The sequence below is a fragment of the Carya illinoinensis genome, chromosome 15 (assembly GCF_018687715.1).
Source record: "Carya illinoinensis cultivar Pawnee chromosome 15, C.illinoinensisPawnee_v1, whole genome shotgun sequence".
Lineage (NCBI taxonomy): Eukaryota > Viridiplantae > Streptophyta > Magnoliopsida > Fagales > Juglandaceae > Carya > Carya illinoinensis.
Genome location: NC_056766.1, coordinates 21,631,799 through 21,658,464, shown reverse-complemented (window position 1 = coordinate 21,658,464; position 26,666 = coordinate 21,631,799).

The following is a 26,666-nucleotide window of genomic DNA, read 5'->3' as shown; positions in this document are numbered from 1 at the left end:
TGTATATGTGTATGTTTGTGTTTATGTATTTGTGTGTGTATCGTTTATGGAATACGAAAGTCTAAGAGTGTGATTAATTTACTAACCTTGGATGAGTCATTCATTCCGCAGCAATCGTCTTTCTGTTGTAAATGACATTCGTTTCATTCATTTTAAAATATCGTTAGTATGAAACTTAATAATTGAATTAGATGAGAGTACCAAAATATGTGTAGCAAAATAGAAAAAAGTAAATAAATCATAAGTAACTACTCACCCTGCAATGCGTAGTTGAGTTGATTGAAATATATAAAGATATCGCCTTTCGTTCTGCTATCCAAAGCTTTTGCGATTAAATTGCCTCAACGCTTTGAAAAAATAACATCTATTAATATAAAAAACTTGTTATAGGATAATATCTATAAATTCTAATATAATAAACAATATAAAAAAGTGCTTCTTTTGTAAGTGAAACAATTAAATTTAATGTTTCAGATTAATTAATAATATAAATCTCATTAAAGCTTCAATCATTTGAATTATTGTAAAAAATTTAAAGAATCAAAATAGTTAACTACGGTAAAAAAATTTGAAATGAACTAGAATAAACTACTAAATTAAATTTGTCCGGGACGGAGGATATACCTTAAATAGTAATAGTGCAGAAGAGATGATAACATGAGACGGCAAAAGAAGCAAATGAAGAAGGCAGAGAAACCAAAAAGCCTCGACTATTTGTCTGAAACTTAAAAAAACAAAAAGATAAGTCATGTTTTCCAGAAAAAGTGAACCAAAAAAATATAACAATAACTCAAATATTTTAAAGATCATTACCTTTACTCCAATTTCCTCTTCTTCAAACTCAATGACGCATCCATATGTATACGTGCATGGGTGTAAATGCACATGTATTTATATATGTATGTTTGTGTCTTTGTGTGTATGTGTATGTTTGTGCGTGTATGAATGTATGTATATGTTCATCTGTGTATGTGTGTGTATGCATATATGTATGGATGTATGTATGCATGTATGTATGTATGTAAGTATGTACAGATGTATGTATATATGTTGTATGTATGTATGTATATATGTATGTATGTATGTATGTAAGTGTATGTCTGTGTGCGCGCGTGTTTGTATGTATATGTGTATGTTTGTGTTTATGTATTTGTGTGTGTATCGTTTATGGAATACAAAAGCCTAAGAGAGTGATTAATTTACTAACCTTGGATGAGTCATTCATTCCGCAACAATCGTCTGTCTGTTGTAAATGACATTCGTTTCATTCATTTTAAAATATCGTTAGTATGAAACTTAAGAATTTAACTAGATGAGAGTACCAAAATATGTGTAGCAAAATACAAAAAAGTAAATAAATCGTAAGTAACTACTAACCTTGCAATGCATAGTTCAGTTGGTTGAAATATATAAAGATATCGCCTTTCGTTCTGCTATCCAAAGCTTTTGCGATTAAATTGCCTCAACGCCTTGAAAAAATAACATCTATTAATATAAAAACTTGTTATAAGACAATATCTATTAATTCTAATATAGTAAATAATATAAAAAAGTGCTTCTTTTGTAAGTGAAACAATTAAATTTAATGTTTCAGATTAATTGATAATATAAATCTCATTAAAGTTTCAATCATTTGAATTATTGTAAAAAATTTAAAGAATTAAAATAGTTAACTATGGTATTAAAATTTGAAATGAACTAGAATAAACTACCAAGTTAAATTTGTCCGGGACGGAGGATATACCTTAAGTAGTAACAGTGCAGAAGAGATTATAACATGAGACGGCAAAAGAAGCAAATGAAGAAGACAGAGAAACCAAAAGGCCTCGACTATTTGTCTGAAACTTTAAAAAAACAAAAAAAGAAGTCATGTTTTCTATAAAAAGTGAACCAAAAAAATATAACAATAACTCAAATATTTTTAAGATCATTACCTTTACTCCAATTTCCTCCTCTTCAAACTCAATCACGCATCCATATGTATATGTGTATGTGTGTGTATGCACATGTATTTATATATGTATGTTTGTGTATGTGTGTGTATGTGTATGCAAGAGTCTATGTATGTTTGTGCGTGTATGAATGTATGTATATGTTCACATGTGTATGTGTGTGTATGCATATATGTATGGATGTATGCATGTGTGTGTGTAAGTATGTATGCACAGATGTATGTATATATGTTGTATGTATATGTATGTATGTATGTATGTAAGTGTATGTCTGTGTGCGCGCGTGTTTGTATGTATATGTGTATGTTTGTGTTTATGTATTTGTGTGTGTATCGTTTATGGAATACAAAAGCCTAAGAGAGTGATTAATTTACTAACCTTGGATGAGTCATTCATTCCGCAACAATCGTCTTTCTGTTATAAATGACATTCGTTTCATTCATTTTAAAATATCGTTAGTATGAAACTTAAGAATTTAACTAGATGAGAGTACCAAAATATGTGTAGCAAAATACAAAAAAGTAAATAAATCATAAGTAACTACTCACCCTGCAATGCGTAGTGTAGTTGATTGAAATATATAAAGATATCGCCTTTCATTCTGCTATCCAAAGCTTTTGCGATTAAATTGGCTCAACGCCTTGAAAAAATAATATCTATTAATAGAAAAAACTTGTTATAGGATAATATCTATAAATTCTAATATAATAAACAATATAAAAAAGTGCTTCTTTTGTAAGTGAGACAATTAAATTTAATGTTTCAGATTAATTGATAATATAAATCTCATTAAAGTTTCAATCATTTGAATTATTGTAAAAAATTTAAAGAATACAAATAGTTAACTATGGTAAAAAAATTTGAAATGAACTAGAATAAACTACTAAGTTAAATTTGTCCGGGACGGATGATATACCTTAAATAGTAATAGTGCAGAAGAGATGATGATAACATGAGACGGCAAAAGAAGCAAATGAAGAAGACAGAGAAACCAAAAAGCCTCGACTATTTGTCTGAAACTTAAAAAAAAACAAAAAAATAAGTCATGTTTTCCAGAAAAAGTGAACCAAAAAAATATAACAATAACTCAAATATTTTTAAGATCATTACCTTTACTCCAATTTCCTCTTCTTCAAACTCAATGACGCATCCATATGTATACGTGCATGGGTGTAAATGCACATGTATTTATATATGTATGTTTGTGTCTTTGTGTGTATGTGTATGTTTGTGCGTGTATGAATGTATGTATATGTTCATCTGTGTATGTGTGTGTATGCATATATGTATGGATGTATGCATGTGTGTGTGTAAGTATGTATGCACAGATGTATGTATATATGTTGTATGTATGTATGTATGAATGTATGTATGTATCTAAGTGTATGTGTGTGTGTGAGCATGTTTGTATGTATATGTGTATGTTTGTGTTTATGTATTTGTGTGTGTATCGTTTATGGAATACAAAAGTCTAAGAGAGTGATTAATTTACTAACCTTGGATGAGTCATTCATTCCGCAGCAATCGTCTTTCTGTTGTAAATGACATCCGTTTCATTCATTTTAAAATATCGTTAATATGAAACTTAATAATTGAATTAGATGAGAGTACCAAAATATGTGTAGCAAAATAGAAAAAAGTTAATAAATCATAAGTAACTACTCACCCTGCAATGCGTAGTGTAGTTGATTGAAATATATAAAGATATCGCCTTTCATTCTGCTATCCAAAGCTTTTGCGATTAAATTGCCTCAACGCCTTGAAAAAATAACATCTATTAATATAAAAAACTTGTTATAGGATAATATCTATAAATTCTAATATAATAAACAATATAAAAAAGTGCTTCTTTTGTAAGTGAGACAATTAAATTTAATGTTTCAGATTAATTGATAATATAAATCTCATTAAAGTTTCAATCATTTGAATTATTGTAAAAAATTTAAAGAATAAAAATAGTTAACTATGGTAAAAAAATTTGAAATGAACTAGAATAAACTACTAAGTTAAATTTGTCCGGGACGGATGATATACCTTAAATAGTAATAGTGCAGAAGAGATGATGATAACATGAGACGGCAAAAGAAGCAAATGAAGAAGACAGAGAAACCAAAAAGCCTCGACTATTTGTCTGAAACTTAAAAAAAAACCAAAAAATAAGTCATGTTTTCCAGAAAAAGTGAACCAAAAAAATATAACAATAACTCAAATATTTTTAAGATCATTACCTTTACTCCAATTTCCTCTTCTTCAAACTCAATGACGCATCCATATGTATACGTGCCTGGGTGTAAATGCACATGTATTTATATATGTATGTTTGTGTCTTTGTGTGTATGTGTATGTTTGTGCGTGTATGAATGTATGTATATGTTCATCTGTGTATGTGTGTGTATGCATATATGTATGGATGTATGTATGCATGTCTGTATGTATATTTGTATGTATGTATGTACAGATGTATGTATATATGTTGTACGTATGTATGTATATATGTATGTAAGTGTATGTCTGTGTGAGCGCGTGTTTGTATGTATATGTGTGTGTTTGTGTTTATGTATTTGTGTGTGTATCGTTTATGGAATACAAAAGCCTAAGAGAGTGATTAATTTACTAACCTTGGATGAGTCATTCATTCCGCAGCAATCGTCTTTCTGTTGTAAATGACATTCGTTTCATTCATTTTAAAATATCGTTAGTATGAAACTTAAGAATTGAATTAGATGAGAGTACCAAAATATGTGTAGCAAAATACAAAAAAGTAAATAAATCGTAAGTAACTACTAACCTTGCAATGCATAGTTGAGTTGATTGAAATATATAAAGATATCGCCTTTCGTTCTGCTATCCAAAGCTTTTGCGATTAAATTGCCTCAACGCCTTGAAAAAATAACATCTATTAATATAAAAAACTTGTTATAGGATAATATCTATAAATTCTAATATAATAAACAATATAAAAAAGTGCTTCTTTTGTAAGTGAGACAATTAAATTTAATGTTTCAGATTAATTGATAATATAAATCTCATTAAAGTTTCAATCATTTGAATTATTGTAAAAAATTTAAAGAATAAAAATAGTTAACTATGGTAAAAAAATTTGAATTGAACTAGAAATAAACTACTAAGTTAAATTTGTCCGGGACGGATGATATACCTTAAATAGTAATAGTGCAGAAGAAATGATAACATGAGACGGCAAAAGAAGCAAATGAAGAAGACAGAGAAACCAAAAAGCCTCGACTATTTGTCTGAAACTTAAAAAAAACAAAAAAATAAGTAACGTCTTCTATAAAAAGTGAACCAAAAAAATATAACAATAACTCAAATATTTTTAAGATCATTACCTTTACTCCAATTTCCTCCTCTTCAAACTCAATCACCCATCCATATGTATATGTGTATGTGTGTGTATGCACATGTATTTATATATGTATGTTTGTGTATGTGTTTGTATGTGTATGCAAGAGTTTATGTATGTTTGTGCGTGTATGAATGTATGTATATGTTCACATGTGTATGTGTGTGTATGCATATATGTATGGATGTATGCATGTTTGTGTGTAAGTATGTATGCACAGATGTATGTATATAGGTTGTATGTATGTATGTATGTATGTATGTATGTATGTAAGTTATGTGTGTGTGTGAGCGTGTTTGTATGTATATGTGTATGCTTGTGTTTATGTATTTGTGTGTGTATCGTTTATGGAATACAAAAGTCTAAGAGAGTGATTAATTTACTAACCTTGGATGAGTCATTCATTCCGCAGCAATCGTCTTTCTGTTGTAAATGACATCCGTTTCATTCATTTTAAAATATCGTTAATATGAAACTTAATAATTGAATTAGATGAGAGTACCAAAATATGTGTAGCAAAATAGAAAAAAGTTAATAAATCATAAGTAACTACTCACCCTGCAATGCGTAGTGTAGTTGATTGAAATATATAAAGATATCGCCTTTCGTTCTGCTATCCAAAGCTTTTGCGATTAAATTGCCTCAACGCCTTGAAAAAATAACATCTATTAATATAAAAAACTTGTTATAGGATAATATCTATAAATTCTAATATAATAAACAATATAAAAAAGTGCTTCTTTTGTAAGTGAGACAATTAAATTTAATGTTTCAGATTAATTGATAATATAAATCTCATTAAAGTTTCAATCATTTGAATTATTGTAAAAAATTTAAAGAATAAAAATAGTTAACTATGGTAAAAAAATTTGAAATGAACTAGAATAAACTACTAAGTTAAATTTGTCCGGGACGGAGGATATACCTTAAATAGTAATAGTGCAGAAGAGATGATAACATGAGACGGCAAAAGAAGCAAATGAAGAAGACAGAGAAACCAAAAAGCCTCGACTATTTGTCTGAAACTTAAAAAAAAACAAAAAAATTAGTCATGTTTACCCGAAAAAGTGAACCAAAAAAATATAACAATAACTCTAATATTTTTAAGATCATTACCTTTACTCCAATTTCCTCTTCTTCAAACTCAATCACGCATCCATATGTATATGTGTATGTATGTGTATGCACATGTATTTATATATGTATGTTTGTGTCTGTGTGTGTATGTGTATGTTTGTGCGTGTATGAATGTATGTATATGTTCATTTGTGTATGTGTGTGTATGCATATATGTATGGATGTATGCATGTGTGTGTGTAAGTATGTATGCACAGATGTATGTATATATGTTGTATGTATGTATGTATGTATGTATGTATGTATGTGTATGTGTGTGTGTGAGCGTGTTTGTATGTATATGTGTATGTTTGTGTTTATGTATTTGTGTGTGTATCGTTTATGGAATACGAAAGTCTAAGAGAGTGATTAATTTACTAACCTTGGATGAGTCATTCATTCCGCAGCAATCGTCTTTCTGTTGTAAATGACATTCGTTTCATTCATTTTAAAATATCGTTAGTATGAAACTTAATAATTGAATTAGATGAGAGTACCAAAATATGTGTAGCAAAATAGAAAAAAGTAAATAAATCATAAGTAACTACTCACCCTGCAATGCGTAGTTGAGTTGATTGAAATATATAAAGATATTGCCTTTCGTTCTGCTATCCAAAGCTTTTGCGATTAAATTGCCTCAACGCTTTGAAAAAATAACATCTATTAATCTAAAAAACTTGTTATAGGATAATATCTATAAATTCTAATATAATAAACAATATAAAAAAGTGCTTCTTTTGTAAGTGAAACAATTAAATTTAATGTTTCAGATTAATTGATAATATAAATCTCATTAAAGCTTCAATCATTTGAATTATTGTAAAAAATTTAAAGAATCAAAATAGTTAACTACGGTAAAAAAATTTGAAATGAACTAGAATAAACTACTAAGTTAAATTTGTCCGGGACGGAGGATATACCTTAAATAGTAATAGTGCAGAACAGATGATAACATGAGACGGCAAAAGAAGCAAATGAAGAAGACAGAGAAACCAAAAAGCCTCGACTATTTGTCTGAAACTTAAAAAAACAAAAAGATAAGTCATGTTTTCCAGAAAAAGTGAACCAAAAAAATATAACAATAACTCAAATATTTTAAAGATCATTACCTTTACTCCAATTTCCTCTTCTTCAAACTCAATGACGCATCCATATGTATACGTGCATGGGTGTAAATGCACATGTATTTATATATGTATGTTTGTGTCTTTGTGTGTATGTGTATGTTTGTGCGTGTATGAATGTATGTATATGTTCATCTGTGTATGTGTGTGTATGCATATATGTATGGATGTATGTATGCATGTATGTATGTATGTAAGTATGTACAGATGTATGTATATATGTTGTATGTATGTATGTATGTATGTATGTATGTATGTATGTGTATGTGTGTGTGGGAGCGTGTTTGTATGTATATGTGTATGTTTGTGTTTATGTATTTGTGTGTGTATCGTTTATGGAATACGAAAGTCTAAGAGAGTGATTAATTTACTAACCTTGGATGAGTCATTCATTCCGCAGCAATCGTCTTTCTGTTGTAAATGACATTCGTTTCATTCATTTTAAAATATCGTTAGTATGAAACTTAATAATTGAATTAGATGAGAGTACCAAAATATGTGTAGCAAAATACAAAAAAGTAAATAAATCGTAAGTAACTACTAACCTTGCAATGCATAGTTGAGTTGATTGAAATATATAAAGATATCGCCTTTCGTTCTGCTATCCAAAGCTTTTGCGATTAAATTTCCTCAACGCCTTGAAAAAATAACATCTATTAATATAAAAACTTGTTATAAGATAATATCTATTAATTCTAATATAGTAAATAATATAAAAAAGTGCTTCTTTTGTAAGTGAAACAATTAAATTTAATGTTTCAGATTAATTGATAATATAAATCTCATTAAAGTTTCAATCATTTGAATTATTGTAAAAAATTTAAAGAATTAAAACAGTTAACTATGGTATTAAAATTTTAAATGAACTAGAATAAACTACCAAGTTAAATTTGTCCGGGACGGAGGATATACCTTAAGTAGTAACAGTGCATAAGAGATGATAACATGAGACGGCAAAAGAAGCAAATGAAGAAGACAGAGAAACCAAAAAGCCTCGACTATTTGTCTGAAACTTAAAAAAAACAAAAAAAGAAGTCATGTTTTCTATAAAAAGTGAACCAAAAAAATATAACAATAACTCAAGTATTTTAAAGATCATTACCTTTACTCCAATTTCCTATTCTTCAAACTCAATGACGCATCCATACGTATACGTGCATGGGTGTAAATGCACATGTATTTATATATGTATGTTTGTGTCTTTGTGTGTATGTGTATGTTTGTGCGTGTATGAATGTATGTATATGTTCATCTGTGTATGTGTGTGTATGCATACATGTATGGATGTATGTATGCATGTATGTATGTATGTATGTACAGATGTATGTATATATGTTGTATGTATGTATGTATGTATGTATGTAAGTGTATGTCTGTGCGCGCGCGTGTTTGTATGTATATGTGTATGTTTGTGTTTATGTATTTGTGTGCGTATCGTTTATGGAATACAAAAGCCTAAGAGAGTGATTAATTTACTAACCTTGGATGAGTCATTCATTCCGCAACAATCGTCTTTCTGTTCTAAATGACATTCGTTTCATTCATTTTAAAATATCGTTAGTATGAAACTTAAGAATTTAACTAGATGAGAGTACCAAAATATGTGTAGCAAAATACAAAAAAGTAAATAAATCGTAAGTAACTACTAACCTTGCAATGCATAGTTGAGTTGATTGAAATATATAAAGATATCGCCTTTCCTTCTGCTATCCAAAGCTTTTGCGATTAAATTGCCTCAACACCTTGAAAAAATAACATCTATTAATATAAAAAACTTGTTATAGGATAATATCTATAAATTCTAATATAATAAACAATATAAAAAAGTGCTTCTTTTGTAAGTGAGACAATTAAATTTAATGTTTCAGATTAATTGATAATATAAATCTCATTAAAGTTTCAATCATTTGAATTATTGTAAAAAGTTTAAAGAATAAAAATAGTTAACTATGGTAAAAAAATTTGAAATGAACTAGAATAAACTACTAAGTTAAATTTGTCCGGGACGGATGATATACCTTAAATAGTAATAGTGCAGAAGAGATGATAACATGAGACGGCAAAAGAAGCAAATGAAGAAGACAGAGAAACCAAAAAGCCTCGACTATTTGTCTGAAACTTAAAAAAAAACAAAAAAATAAGTCATGTTTACCAGAAAAAGTGAACCAAAAAAATATAACAATAACTCAAATATTTTTAAGATCATTACCTTTACTCCAATTTCCTCTTCTTCAAATTTAATCACGCATCCATATGTATATGTGTATGTGTGTATATGCACATGTATTTATATATGTATGTTTGTGTCTGTGTGTGTATGTGTATGTTTGTGCGTGTATGAATGTATGTATATGTTCATTTGTGTATGTGTGTCTATGCATACATGTATGGATGTATGTATGCATGTTTGTATGGATGTATGTATGTACAGATGTATGTATATATGTTGTATGTATGTAAGTGTATGTGTGTGTGCGCGCGTGTTTGTATGTATATGTGTATGTCTGTGTTTATGTATTTGTGTGCGTATTGTTTATGGAATACAAAAGTTTAAGAGAGTGATTAATTTACTAGCCTTGGATGAGTCATTCATTCCGCTGCAATCGTCTTTCTGTTGTAAATGACATTCGTTTCATTCATTTAAAAATATCGTTAGTATGAAACTTAAGAATTGAATTAGATGGGAGTACAAAAATATGTGTAGCAAGATAGAACAAAATAAAAAAAATCGTAAGTAACTACTCACCCTGCAATGCGTAGTGTAGTTGATTGAAATATATAAAGATATCGCCTTTCATTCTGCTATCCAAAGCTTTTGCGATTAAATTGCCTCAACGCCTTGAAAAAATAACATCTATTAATATAAAAAACTTGTTATAGGATAATATCTATAAATTCTAATATAATAAACAATATAAAAAAGTGCTTCTTTTGTAAGTGAGACAATTAAATTTAATGTTTCAGATTAATTGATAATATAAATCTCATTAAAGTTTCAATCATTTGAATTATTGTAAAAAATTTAAAGAATCCAAATAGTTAACTATGGTAAAAAAATTTGAAATGAACTAGAATAAACTACTAAGTTAAATTTGTCCGGGACGGATGATATACCTTAAATAGTAATAGTGCAGAAGAGATGATGATAACATGAGACGGCAAAAGAAGCAAATGAAGAAGACAGAGAAACCAAAAAGCCTCGACTATTTGTCTGAAACTTAAAAAAAAACAAAAAAATAAGTCATGTTTTCCAGAAAAAGTGAACCAAAAAAATATAACAATAACTCAAATATTTTTAAGATCATTACCTTTACTCCAATTTCCTCTTCTTCAAACTCAATGACGCATCCATATGTATACGTGCCTGGGTGTAAATGCACATGTATTTATATATGTATGTTTGTGTCTTTGTGTGTATGTGTATGTTTGTGCGTGTATGAATGTATGTATATGTTCATCTGTGTATGTGTGTGTATGCATATATGTATGGATGTATGTATGCATGTCTGTATGTATATATGTATGTATGTATGTACAGATGTATGTATATATGTTGTACGTATGTATGTATATATGTATGTAAGTGTATGTCTGTGTGAGCGCGTGTTTGCATGTATATGTGTGTGTTTGTGTTTATGTATTTGTGTGCGTATCGTTTATGGAATACAAAAGCCTAAGAGAGTGATTAATTTACTAACCTTGGATGAGTCATTCATTCCGCAGCAATCGTCTTTCTGTTGTAAATGACATTCGTTTCATTCATTTTAAAATATCGTTAGTATGAAACTTAAGAATTGAATTAGATGAGAGTACCAAAATATGTGTAGCAAAATACAAAAAAGTAAATAAATCGTAAGTAACTACTAACCTTGCAATGCATAGTTGAGTTGATTGAAATATATAAAGATATCGCCTTTCGTTCTGCTATCCAAAGCTTTTGCGATTAAATTGCCTCAACGCCTTGAAAAAATAACATCTATTAATATAAAAAACTTGTTATAGGATAATATCTATAAATTCTAATATAATAAACAATATAAAAAAGTGCTTCTTTTGTAAGTGAGACAATTAAATTTAATGTTTCAGATTAATTGATAATATAAATCTCATTAAAGTTTCAATCATTTGAATTATTGTAAAAAATTTAAAGAATAAAAATAGTTAACTATGGTAAAAAAATTTGAATTGAACTAGAAATAAACTACTAAGTTAAATTTGTCCGGGACGGATGATATACCTTAAATAGTAATAGTGCAGAAGAAATGATAACATGAGACGGCAAAAGAAGCAAATGAAGAAGACAGAGAAACCAAAAAGCCTCGACTATTTGTCTGAAACTTAAAAAAAACAAAAAAATAAGTAACGTCTTCTATAAAAAGTGAACCAAAAAAATATAACAATAACTCAAATATTTTTAAGATCATTACCTTTACTCCAATTTCCTCCTCTTCAAACTCAATCACCCATCCATATGTATATGTGTATGTGTGTGTATGCACATGTATTTATATATGTATGTTTGTGTATGTGTTTGTATGTGTATGCAAGAGTCTATGTATGTTTGTGCGTGTATGAATGTATGTATATGTTCACATGTGTATGTGTGTGTATGCATATATGTATGGATGTATGCATGTGTGTGTGTAAGTATGTATGCACAGATGTATGTATATAGGTTGTATGTATGTATGTATGTATGTATGTATGTATGTATGTAAGTTATGTGTGTGTGTGAGCGTGTTTGTATGTATATGTGTATGCTTGTGTTTATGTATTTGTGTGTGTATCGTTTATGGAATACAAAAGTCTAAGAGAGTGATTAATTTACTAACCTTGGATGAGTCATTCATTCCGCAGCAATCGTCTTTCTGTTGTAAATGACATCCGTTTCATTCATTTTAAAATATCGTTAATATGAAACTTAATAATTGACTTAGATGAGAGTACCAAAATATGTGTAGCAAAATAGAAAAAAGTATATAAATCATAAGTAACTACTCACCCTGCAATGCGTAGTGTAGTTGATTGAAATATATAAAGATATCGCCTTTCGTTCTGCTATCCAAAGCTTTAGCGATTAAATTGCCTCAACGCCTTGAAAAAATAACATCTATTAATATAAAAAACTTGTTATAGGATAATATCTATAAATTCTAATATAATAAACAATATAAAAAAGTGCTTCTTTTGTAAGTGAGACAATTAAATTTAATGTTTCAGATTAATTGATAATATAAATCTCATTAAAGTTTCAATCATTTGAATTATTGTAAAAAATTTAAAGAATAAAAATAGTTAACTATGGTAAAAAAATTTGAAATGAACTAGAATAAACTACTAAGTTAAATTTGTCCGGGACGGAGGATATACCTTAAATAGTAATAGTGCAGAAGAGATGATAACATGAGACGGCAAAAGAAGCAAATGAAGAAGACAGAGAAACCAAAAAGCCTCGACTATTTGTCTGAAACTTAAAAAAAAACAAAAAAATTAGTCATGTTTACCCGAAAAAGTGAACCAAAAAAATATAACAATAACTCTAATATTTTTAAGATCATTACCTTTACTCCAATTTCCTCTTCTTCAAACTCAATCACGCATCCATATGTATATGTGTATGTATGTGTATGCACATGTATTTATATATGTATGTTTGTGTCTGTGTGTGTATGTGTATGTTTGTGCGTGTATGAATGTATGTATATGTTCATCTGTGTATGTGTGTGTATGCATATATGTATGGATGTATGCATGTGTGTGTGTAAGTATGTATGCACAGATGTATGTATATATGTTGTATGTATGTATGTATGTATGTATGTATGTATGTGTATGTGTGTGTGTGAGCGTGTTTGTATGTATATGTGTATGTTTGTGTTTATGTATTTGTGTGTGTATCGTTTATGGAATACGAAAGTCTAAGAGAGTGATTAATTTACTAACCTTGGATGAGTCATTCATTCCGCAGCAATCGTCTTTCTGTTGTAAATGACATTCGTTTCATTCATTTTAAAATATCGTTAGTATGAAACTTAATAATTGAATTAGATGAGAGTACCAAAATATGTGTAGCAAAATAGAAAAAAGTAAATAAATCATAAGTAACTACTCACCCTGCAATGCGTAGTTGAGTTGATTGAAATATATAAAGATATTGCCTTTCGTTCTGCTATCCAAAGCTTTTGCGATTAAATTGCCTCAACGCTTTGAAAAAATAACATCTATTAATCTAAAAAACTTGTTATAAGATAATATCTATTAATTCCAATATAGTAAATAATATAAAAAAGTGCTTCTTTTGTAAGTGAAACAATTAAATTTAATGTTTCAGATTAATTGATAATATAAATCTCATTAAAGTTTCAATCATTTGAATTATTGTAAAAAATTTAAAGAATTAAAACAGTTAACTATGGTATTAAAATTTTAAATGAACTAGAATAAACTACCAAGTTAAATTTGTCCGGGACGGAGGATATACCTTAAGTAGTAACAGTGCAGAAGAGATGATAACATGAGACGGCAAAAGAAGCAAATGAAGAAGACAGAGAAACCAAAAAGCCTCGACTATTTGTCTGAAACTTAAAAAAAACAAAAAAAGAAGTCATGTTTTCCAGAAAAAGTGAACCAAAAAAATATAACAATAACTCAAATATTTTAAAGATCATTACCTTTACTCCAATTTCCTCTTCTTCAAACTCAATGACGCATCCATATGTATACGTGCATGGGTGTAAATGCACATGTATTTATATATGTATGTTTGTGTCTTTGTGTGTATGTGTATGTTTGTGCGTGTATGAATGTATGTATATGTTCATCTGTGTATGTGTGTGTATGCATACATGTATGGATGTATGCATGCATGTATGTATGTATGTATGTACAGATGTATGTATATATGTTGTATGTATGTATGTATGTATGTATGTAAGTGTATGTCTGTGCGCGCGCGTGTTTGTATGTATATATGTGTATGTTTGTGTTTATGTATTTGTGTGCGTATCGTTTATGGAATACAAAAGCCTAAGAGAGTGATTAATTTACTAACCTTGGATGAGTCATTCATTCCGCAACAATCGTCTTTCTGTTGTAAATGACATTCGTTTCATTCATTTTAAAATATCGTTAGTATGAAACTTAAGAATTTAACTAGATGAGAGTACCAAAATATGTGTAGCAAAATACAAAAAAGTAAATAAATCGTAAGTAACTACTAACCTTGCAATGCATAGTTGAGTTGATTGAAATATATAAAGATATCGCCTTTCGTTCTGCTATCCAAAGCTTTTGCGATTAAATTGCCTCAACACCTTGAAAAAATAACATCTATTAATATAAAAAACTTGTTATAGGATAATATCTATAAATTCTAATATAATGAACAATATAAAAAAGTGCTTCTTTTGTAAGTGAGACAATTAAATTTAATGTTTCAGATTAATTGATAATATAAATCTCATTAAAGTTTCAATCATTTGAATTATTGTAAAAAGTTTAAAGAATAAAAATAGTTAACTATGGTAAAAAAATTTGAAATGAACTAGAATAAACTACTAAGTTAAATTTGTCCGGGACGGATGATATACCTTAAATAGTAATAGTGCAGAAGAAATGATAACATGAGACGGCAAAAGAAGCAAATGAAGAAGACAGAGAAACCAAAAAGCCTCGACTATTTGTCTGAAACTTAAAAAAAAACAAAAAAATAAGTCATGTTTACCAGAAAAAGTGAACCAAAAAAATATAACAATAACTCAAATATTTTTAAGATCATTACCTTTACTCCAATTTCCTCTTCTTCAAATTTAATCACGCATCCATATGTATATGTGTATGTGTGTATATGCACATGTATTTATATATGTATGTTTGTGTCTGTGTGTGTATGTGTATGTTTGTGCGTGTATGAATGTATGTATATGTTCATTTGTGTATGTGTGTGTATGCATACATGTATGGACGTATGTATGCATGTTTGTATGGATGTATGTATGTACAGATGTATGTATATATGTTGTATGTATGTAAGTGTATGTGTGTGTGCGCGCGTGTTTGTATGTATATGTGTATGTCTGTGTTTATGTATTTGTGTGCGTATCGTTTATGGAATACAAAAGTTTAAGAGAGTGATTAATTTACTAGCCTTGGATGAGTCATTCATTCCGCTGCAATCGTCTTTCTGTTGTAAATGACATTCGTTTCATTCATTTAAAAATATCGTTAGTGTGAAACTTAAGAATTGAATTAGATGGGAGTACAAAAATATGTGTAGCAAGATAGAACAAAATAAAAAAAATCGTAAGTAACTACTAACCTTGCGATGCAAAGTTCAGTTGATTGAAATATATATAGACACCGCCTTTCGTTCTGCTATCCAAAGCTTTTGCGATTAAATTGCCTCAACGCTTTGAAAAAATAACATCTATTAATATAAAAAACTTGTTATAAGATAATATCTATTAATTCTAATATAGTAAATAATATAAAAAAGTGCTTCTTTTGTAAGTGAAACAATTAAATTTAATGTTTCAGATTAATTGATAATATAAATCTCATTAAAGTTTCAATCATTTGAATTATTGTAAAAAATTTAAAGAATCAAAATAGTTAACTATAGTAAAAAAATTTGAAATGAACTAGAATAAACTACTAAGTTAAATTTGTCCGGGACGGATGATATACCTTAACTAGTAATAGTGCAGAAGAGATGATAACATGAGACGGCAAAAGAAGCAAATGAAGAAGACAGAGAAACCAAAAAGCCTCGACTATTTGTCTGAAACTTAAAAAAAAACAGAAAAATAAGTCATGTTTACCAGAACAAGTGAACCAAAAAAATATAACAATAACTCTAATATTTTTAAGATCATTACCTTTACTCCAATTTCCTCTTCTTCAAACTCAATCACGCATCCATATGTATATGTGTATGTATGTGTATGCACATGTATTTATATATGTATGTTTGTGTCTGTGTGTGTATGTGTATGTTTGTGCGTGTATGAATGTATGTATATGTTCATCTGTGTATGTGTGTGTATGCATATATGTATGGATGTATGCATGTGTGTGTGTAAGTATGTATGCACAGATGTATGTATATATGTTGTATGTATGTATGTATGTATGTATGTATGTATGTGTATGTGTGTGTGTGAGCGTGTTTGTATGTATATGTGTATGTTTGTGTTTATGTATTTGTGTGTGTATCGTTTATGGAATACGAAAGTCTAAGAGAGTGATTAATTTACTAACCTTGGATGAGTCATTCATTCCGCAGCAATCGTCTTTCTGTTGTAAATGACATTCGTTTCATTCATTTTAAAATATCGTTAGTATGAAACTTAATAATTGAATTAGATGAGAGTACCAAAATATGTGTAGCAAAATAGAAAAAAGTAAATAAATCATAAGTAACTACTCACCCTGCAATGCGTAGTTGAGTTGATTGAAATATATAAAGATATTGCCTTTCGTTCTGCTATCCAAAGCTTTTGCGATTAAATTGCCTCAACGCTTTGAAAAAATAACATCTATTAATCTAAAAAACTTGTTATAAGATAATATCTATTAATTCCAATATAGTAAATAATATAAAAAAGTGCTTCTTTTGTAAGTGAAACAATTAAATTTAATGTTTCAGATTAATTGATAATATAAATCTCATTAAAGTTTCAATCATTTGAATTATTGTAAAAAATTTAAAGAATTAAAACAGTTAACTATGGTATTAAAATTTTAAATGAACTAGAATAAACTACCAAGTTAAATTTGTCCGGGACGGAGGATATACCTTAAGTAGTAACAGTGCAGAAGAGATGATAACATGAGACGGCAAAAGAAGCAAATGAAGAAGACAGAGAAACCAAAAAGCCTCGACTATTTGTCTGAAACTTAAAAAAAACAAAAAAAGAAGTCATGTTTTCCAGAAAAAGTGAACCAAAAAAATATAACAATAACTCAAATATTTTAAAGATCATTACCTTTACTCCAATTTCCTCTTCTTCAAACTCAATGACGCATCCATATGTATACGTGCATGGGTGTAAATGCACATGTATTTATATATGTATGTTTGTGTCTTTGTGTGTATGTGTATGTTTGTGCGTGTATGAATGTATGTATATGTTCATCTGTGTATGTGTGTGTATGCATACATGTATGGATGTATGCATGCATGTATGTATGTATGTATGTACAGATGTATGTATATATGTTGTATGTATGTATGTATGTATGTATGTAAGTGTATGTCTGTGCGCGCGCGTGTTTGTATGTATATATGTGTATGTTTGTGTTTATGTATTTGTGTGCGTATCGTTTATGGAATACAAAAGCCTAAGAGAGTGATTAATTTACTAACCTTGGATGAGTCATTCATTCCGCAACAATCGTCTTTCTGTTGTAAATGACATTCGTTTCATTCATTTTAAAATATCGTTAGTATGAAACTTAAGAATTTAACTAGATGAGAGTACCAAAATATGTGTAGCAAAATACAAAAAAGTAAATAAATCGTAAGTAACTACTAACCTTGCAATGCATAGTTGAGTTGATTGAAATATATAAAGATATCGCCTTTCGTTCTGCTATCCAAAGCTTTTGCGATTAAATTGCCTCAACACCTTGAAAAAATAACATCTATTAATATAAAAAACTTGTTATAGGATAATATCTATAAATTCTAATATAATGAACAATATAAAAAAGTGCTTCTTTTGTAAGTGAGACAATTAAATTTAATGTTTCAGATTAATTGATAATATAAATCTCATTAAAGTTTCAATCATTTGAATTATTGTAAAAAGTTTAAAGAATAAAAATAGTTAACTATGGTAAAAAAATTTGAAATGAACTAGAATAAACTACTAAGTTAAATTTGTCCGGGACGGATGATATACCTTAAATAGTAATAGTGCAGAAGAAATGATAACATGAGACGGCAAAAGAAGCAAATGAAGAAGACAGAGAAACCAAAAAGCCTCGACTATTTGTCTGAAACTTAAAAAAAAACAAAAAAATAAGTCATGTTTACCAGAAAAAGTGAACCAAAAAAATATAACAATAACTCAAATATTTTTAAGATCATTACCTTTACTCCAATTTCCTCTTCTTCAAATTTAATCACGCATCCATATGTATATGTGTATGTGTGTATATGCACATGTATTTATATATGTATGTTTGTGTCTGTGTGTGTATGTGTATGTTTGTGCGTGTATGAATGTATGTATATGTTCATTTGTGTATGTGTGTGTATGCATACATGTATGGACGTATGTATGCATGTTTGTATGGATGTATGTATGTACAGATGTATGTATATATGTTGTATGTATGTAAGTGTATGTGTGTGTGCGCGCGTGTTTGTATGTATATGTGTATGTCTGTGTTTATGTATTTGTGTGCGTATCGTTTATGGAATACAAAAGTTTAAGAGAGTGATTAATTTACTAGCCTTGGATGAGTCATTCATTCCGCTGCAATCGTCTTTCTGTTGTAAATGACATTCGTTTCATTCATTTAAAAATATCGTTAGTGTGAAACTTAAGAATTGAATTAGATGGGAGTACAAAAATATGTGTAGCAAGATAGAACAAAATAAAAAAAATCGTAAGTAACTACTAACCTTGCGATGCAAAGTTCAGTTGATTGAAATATATATAGACACCGCCTTTCGTTCTGCTATCCAAAGCTTTTGCGATTAAATTGCCTCAACGCTTTGAAAAAATAACATCTATTAATATAAAAAACTTGTTATAAGATAATATCTATTAATTCTAATATAGTAAATAATATAAAAAAGTGCTTCTTTTGTAAGTGAAACAATTAAATTTAATGTTTCAGATTAATTGATAATATAAATCTCATTAAAGTTTCAATCATTTGAATTATTGTAAAAAATTTAAAGAATCAAAATAGTTAACTATAGTAAAAAAATTTGAAATGAACTAGAATAAACTACTAAGTTAAATTTGTCCGGGACGGATGATATACCTTAACTAGTAATAGTGCAGAAGAGATGATAACATGAGACGGCAAAAGAAGCAAATGAAGAAGACAGAGAAACCAAAAAGCCTCGACTATTTGTCTGAAACTTAAAAAAAAACAGAAAAATAAGTCATGTTTACCAGAACAAGTGAACCAAAAAAATATAACAATAACTCAAATATTTTTAAGATCATTACCTTTACTCCAATTTCCTCTTCTTCAAACTTAATCACGCATCCATATGTATATGTGTATGTGTGTATATGCACATGTATTTATATATGTATGTTTGTGTCTGTGTGTGTATGTGTATGTTTGTGCGTGTATGAATGTATGTATACGTTCATCTGTGTATGTGTGTGTATGCATATATGTATGGATGTGTGTATGCATGTATGTATGTATGTATGTATGTACAGATGTATGTATATATGTTGTATGTATGTATGTATGTATGTATGTAAGTGTATGTGTGTGTGTGAGCGTGTTTGTATGTATATGTGTATGCTTGTGTTTATGTATTTGTGTATGTATCGTTTACGGAATACAAAAGTCTAAGAGAGTGATTAATTTACTAACCTTGGATAAGTCATTCATTCTACAGCAATCGTTTTTCTGTTGTAAATGACATCCGTTTCATTCATTTTAAAATATCGTTAATATGAAACTTAATAATTGAATTAGATGAGAGTACCAAAATATGTGTAGCAAAATACAAAAAAGTAAATAAATCATAAGTAACTACTCACCCTGCAATGCATAGTGTAGTTGATTGAAATATATAAAGATATCGCCTTTCGTTCTGCTATCCAAAGTTTTTACAATTAAATTGCCTCAACGCCTTGAAAAAATAACATCTATTAATATAAAAAACTTGTTATAGGATAATATCTATAAATTCTAATATAATAAACAATATAAAAAAGTGCTTCTTTTGTAAGTGAGACAATTAAATTTAATGTTTCAGATTAATTGATAATATAAATCTCATTAAAGTTTCAATCATTTGAATTATTGTAAAAAATTTAAAGAATAAAAATAGTTAACTATGGTAAAAAAATTTGAAATGAACTAGAATAAACTACTAAGTTAAATTTATACGGCACGGATGATATACCTTAAATAGTAATAGTGCAGAAGAGATTATAACATGAGACGGCAAAAGAAGCAAATGAAGAAGACAGAGAAACCAAAAACCCTCGACTATTTGTCTGAAACTTAAAAAAAAACAAAAAAATAAGTCATGTTTACCCGAAAAAGTGAACCAAAAAAATATAACCATAACTCAAATATTTTTAAGATCATTACCTTTACTCCAATTTCCTCTTCTTCAAACTTAATCACGCATCCATATGTATATGTGTATGTGTGTATATGCACATGTATTTATATATGTATGTTTGTGTCTGTGTGTATGTGTATGTTTGTGCGTGTATGAATGTATGTATATGTTCATCTGTGTATGTGTGTGTATGCATACATGTATGGATGTATGTATGCATGTTTGTATGGATGTATGTATGTACAGATGTATGTATATATGTTGTATGTATGTAAGTGTATGTGTGTGTGCGCGCGTGTTTGTATGTATATGTGTATGTCTGTGTTTATGTATTTGTGTGTGTATCGTTTATGGAATACAAAAGTTTAAGAGAGTGATTAATTTACTAACCTTGGATGAGTCATTCCTTCCGCAGCAATCGTCTTTCTGTTGTAAATGACATTCGTTTCATTTATTTAAAGATATCGTTAGTATGAAACTTAAGAATTGAATTAGATGAGAGTACCAAAATATGTGTAGCAAAATACAAAAAAGTAAATAAATCGTAAGTAACTACTAACCTTGCAATGCATAGTTGAGTTGATTGAAATATATAAAGATATCGCCTTTCGTTCTGCTATCCAAAGCTTTTGCAATTAAATTGCCTCAACGCCTTGAAAAAATAACATCTATTAATATAAAAAACTTCTTATAAGATAATATCTATTAATTCTAATATAGTAAACAATATAAAAAAGTGCTTCTTTTGTAAGTGAAACAATTAAATTTAATGTTTCAGATTAATTGATAATATAAATCTCATTAAAGTTTCAATCATTTGAATTATCGTAAAAAATTTAAAGAATTAAAACAGTTAACTATGGTATTAAAATTTGAAATGAACTAGAATAAACTACCAAGTTAAATTTGTCCGGGACGGAGGATATACCTTAAGTAGTAACAGTGCAGAAGAGATGATAACAAGAGACAGCAAAAGAAGCAAATGAAGAAGACAGAGAAACCAAAAAGCCTCGACTATTTGTCTGAAACTTAAAAAAAACAAAAAAATAAGTCATGTTTTCTATAAAAAGTGAACCAAAAAAATATAACAATAACTCAAATATTTTTAAGATCATTACCTTTACTCCAATTTCCTCCTCTTCAAACTCAATCACGCATCTATATGTATATGTGTATGTGTGTGTATGCACATGTATTTATATATGTATGTTTTTGTATGTGTGTGTATGTGTATGCAAGAGTCTATGTATGTTTGTGCGTGTATGAATGTATGTATATGTTCACATGTGTATGTGTGTGTATGCATATATGTATGGATGTATGCATGTGTGTGTGTAAGTATGTATGCACAGATGTATGTATATATGTTGTATGTATGTATCTATGTATGTAAGTGTATGTGTGTGTGTGAGCGTGTTTGTATGTATATGTGTATGCTTGTGTTTATGTATTTGTGTGTGTATCATTTATGGAATACAAAAGTCTAAGAGAGTGATTAATTTACTAACCTTGGATGAGTCATTCATTCCGCAGCAATCGTCTTTCTGTTGTAAATGACATCCGTTTCATTCATTTTAAAATATCGTTAATATGAAACTTAATAATTGAATTAGGTGAGAGTACCAAAATATGTGTAGCAAAATAGAAAAAAGTAAATAACTCATAAGTAACTACTCACCCTGCAATGCGTAGTGTAGTTGATTGAAATATATAAAGATATCGCCTTTCGTTCTGCTATCCAAAGCTTTTACAATTAAATTGCCTCAACGCCTTGAAAAAATAACATCTATTAATATAAAAAACTTGTTATAGGATAATATCTATAAATTCTAATATAATAAACAATATAAAAAAGTGCTTTTGTAAGTGAGACAATTAAATTTAATGTTTCAGATTAATTGATAATATAAATCTCATTAAAGTTTCAATCATTTGAATTATTGTAAAAAATTTAAAGAATAAAAATAGTTAACTATGGTAAAAAAATTTGAAATGAACTAGAATAAACTACTAAGTTAAATTTATCCGGCACAGATGATATACCTTAAATAGTAATAGTGCAGAAGAGATTATAACATGAGACGGCAAAAGAAGCAAATGAAGAAGACAGAGAAACCAAAAAGCCTCGACTATTTGTCTGAAACTTAAAAAAAAACAAAAAAATAAGTCATGTTTACCCGAAAAAGTGAACCAAAAAAATATAACAACAACTCAAATATTTTTAAGATCATTACCTTTACTCCAATTTCCTCTTCTTCAAACTTAATCACGCATCCATATGTATATGTGTATGTGTGTATATGCACATGTATTTATATATGTATGTTTGTGTCTGTGTGTATGTGTATGTTTGTGCGTGTATGAATGTATGTATATGTTCATCTGTGTATGTGTGTGTATGCATATATGTATGGATGTATGTATGCATGTTTGTATGGATGTATGTATGTACAGATGTATGTATATATGTTGTATGTATGTAAGTGTATGTGTGTGTGCGCGCGTGTTTGTATGTATATGTGTATGTCTGTGTTTTTGTATTTGTGTGTGTATCGTTTATGGAATACAAAAGTTTAAGAGAGTGATTAATTTACTAACCTTGGATGAGTCATTCATTCCGCAGCAATCGTCTTTCTGTTGTAAATGACATTCGTTTCATTCATTTAAAGATATCGTTAGTATGAAACTTAAGAATTGAATTAGATGAGAGTACCAAAATATGTGTAGCAAATTACAAAAAAGTAAATAAATCGTAAGTAACTACTAACCTTGCAATGCATAGTTGAGTTGATTGAAATATATAAAGATATCGCCTTTCGTTCTACTATCCAAAGCTTTTGCGATTAAATTGCCTCAACGCCTTGAAAAAATAACATCTATTAATATAAAAAACTTCTTATAAGATAATATCTATTAATTCTAATATAGTAAACAATATAAAAAAGTGCTTCTTTTGTAAGTGAAACAATTAAATTTAATGTTTCAGATTAATTGATAATATAAATCTCATTAAAGTTTCAATCATTTGAATTATTGTAAAAAATTTAAAGAATTAAAACAGTTAACTATGGTATTAAAATTTGAAATGAACTAGAATAAACTACCAAGTTAAATTTGTCCGGGACGGAGGATATACCATAAGTAGTAACAGTGCAGAAGAGATGATAACAAGAGACAGCAAAAGAAGCAAATGAAGAAGACAGAGAAACCAAAAAGCCTCGACTATTTGTCTGAAACTTAAAAAAAACAAAAAAATAAGTCATGTTTTCTATAAAAAGTGAACCAAAAAAATATAACAATAACTCAAATATTTTTAAGATCATTACCTTTACTCCAATTTCCTCCTCTTCAAACTCAATCACGCATCTATATGTATATGTGTATGTGTGTGTATGCACATGTATTTATATATGTATGTTTGTGTATGTGTGTGTATGTGTTTGCAAGAGTCTATGTATGTTTGTGCGTGTATGAATGTATGTATATGTTCACATGTGTATGTGTGTGTATGCATATATGTATGGATGTATGCATGTGTGTGTGTAAGTATGTATGCACAGATGTATGTATATATGTTGTATGTATGTATGTATGTATGTATGTATGTATGTAAGTGTATGTGTGTGTGTGAGCGTGTTTGTATGTATATGTGTATGCTTGTGTTTATGTATTTGTGTGTGTATCGTTTATGGAATACAAAAGTCTAAGAGAGTGATTAATTTACTAACCTTGGATGAGTCATTCATTCCGCAGCAATCGTCTTTCTGTTGTAAATGACATCCGTTTCATTCATTTTAAAATATCGTTAATATGAAACTTAATAATTGAATTAGGTGAGAGTACCAAAATATGTGTAGCAAAATAGAAAAAAGTAAATAAATCATAAGTAACTACTCACCCTGCAATGCGTAGTGTAGTTGATTGAAATATATAAAGATATCGCCTTTCGTTCTGCTATCCAAAGCTTTTACAATTAAATTGCCTCAACGCCTTGAAAAAATAACATCTATTAATATAAAAAACTTGTTATAGGATAATATCTATAAATTCTAATATAATAAACAATATAAAAAAGTGCTTTTGTAAGTGAGACAATTAAATTTAATGTTTCAGATTAATTGATAATATAAATCTCATTAAAGTTTCAATCATTTGAATTATTGTAAAAAATTTAAAGAATAAAAATAGTTAACTATGGTAAAAAAATTTGAAATGAACTAGAATAAACTACTAAGTTAAATTTATCCGCCACAGATGATATACCTTAAATAGTAATAGTGCAGAAGAGATTATAACATGAGACGGCAAAAGAAGCAAATGAAGAAGACAGAGAAACCAAAAAGCCTCGACTATTTGTCTAAAACTTAAAAAAAAAACAAAAAAATAAGTCATGTTTACCCGAAAAAGTGAACCAAAAAAATATAACAATAACTCAAATATTTTTAAGATCATTACCTTTACTCCAATTTCCTCTTCTTCAAACTTAATCACGCATCCATATGTATATGTGTATGTGTGTATATGCACATGTATTTATATATGTATGTTTGTGTCTGTGTGTATGTGTATGTTTGTGCTTGTATGAATGTATGTATATGTTCATCTGTGTATGTGTGTGTATGCATATATGTATGGATGTATGTATGCATGTTTGTATGGATGTATGTATGTACAGATGTATGTATATATGTTGTATGTATGTAAGTGTATGTGTGTGTGCGCGCGTGTTTGTATGTATATGTGTATGTCTGTGTTTTTGTATTTGTGTGTGTATCGTTTATGGAATACAAAAGTTTAAGAGAGTGATTAATTTACTAACCTTGGATGAGTCATTCATTCCGCAGCAATCGTCTTTCTGTTGTAAATGACATTCGTTTCATTCATTTAAAGATATCGTTAGTATGAAACTTAAGAATTGAATTTGATGAGAGTACCAAAATATGTGTAGCAAAATACAAAAAAGTAAATAAATCGTAAGTAACTACTAACCTTGCAATGCATAGTTGAGTTGATTGAAATATATAAAGATATCGCCTTTCGTTCTGCTATCCAAAGCTTTTGCGATTAAATTGCCTCAACGCCTTGAAAAAATAACATCTATTAATATAAAAAACTTCTTATAAGATAATATCTATTAATTCTAATATAGTAAACAATATAAAAAAGTGCTTCTTTTGTAAGTGAAACTATTAAATTTAATGTTTCAGATTAATTGATAATATAAATCTCATTAAAGTTTCAATCATTTGAATTATTGTAAAAAATTTAAAGAATCAAAATAGTTTACTACGGTAAAAAAATTTGAAATGAACTAGAATAAACTCATAAGTTAAATTTGACCGGGACGGAGGATATACCTTAAATAGTAATAGTGCAGAAGAGATGATAACATGAGACGGCAAAAGAAGCAAATGAAGAAGACAGAGAAACCAAAAAGCCTCGACTATTTGTCTGAAACTTAAAAAAAACAAAAAAATAAGTCATGTTTTCCAGAAAAAGTGAACCAAAAAAATATAACAATAATTCAAATATTTTAAAGATCATTACCTTTACTCCAATTTCCTCTTCTTCAAACTCAATGACGCATCCATATGTATACGTACATGGGTGTAAATGCACATGTATTTATATATGTATGTTTGTGTCTTTGTGTGTATTTGTATGTTTGTGCGTGTATGAATGTATGTATATGTTCATCTGTGTATATGTGTGTGTATGCATATATGTATGGATGTATGTATGTATGTATGTATGTAAGTATGTATGTATGTACAGATGTATGTATATATGTTGTATGTATGTATGTATGTATTTATGTAAGTGTATGTCTGTGTGCG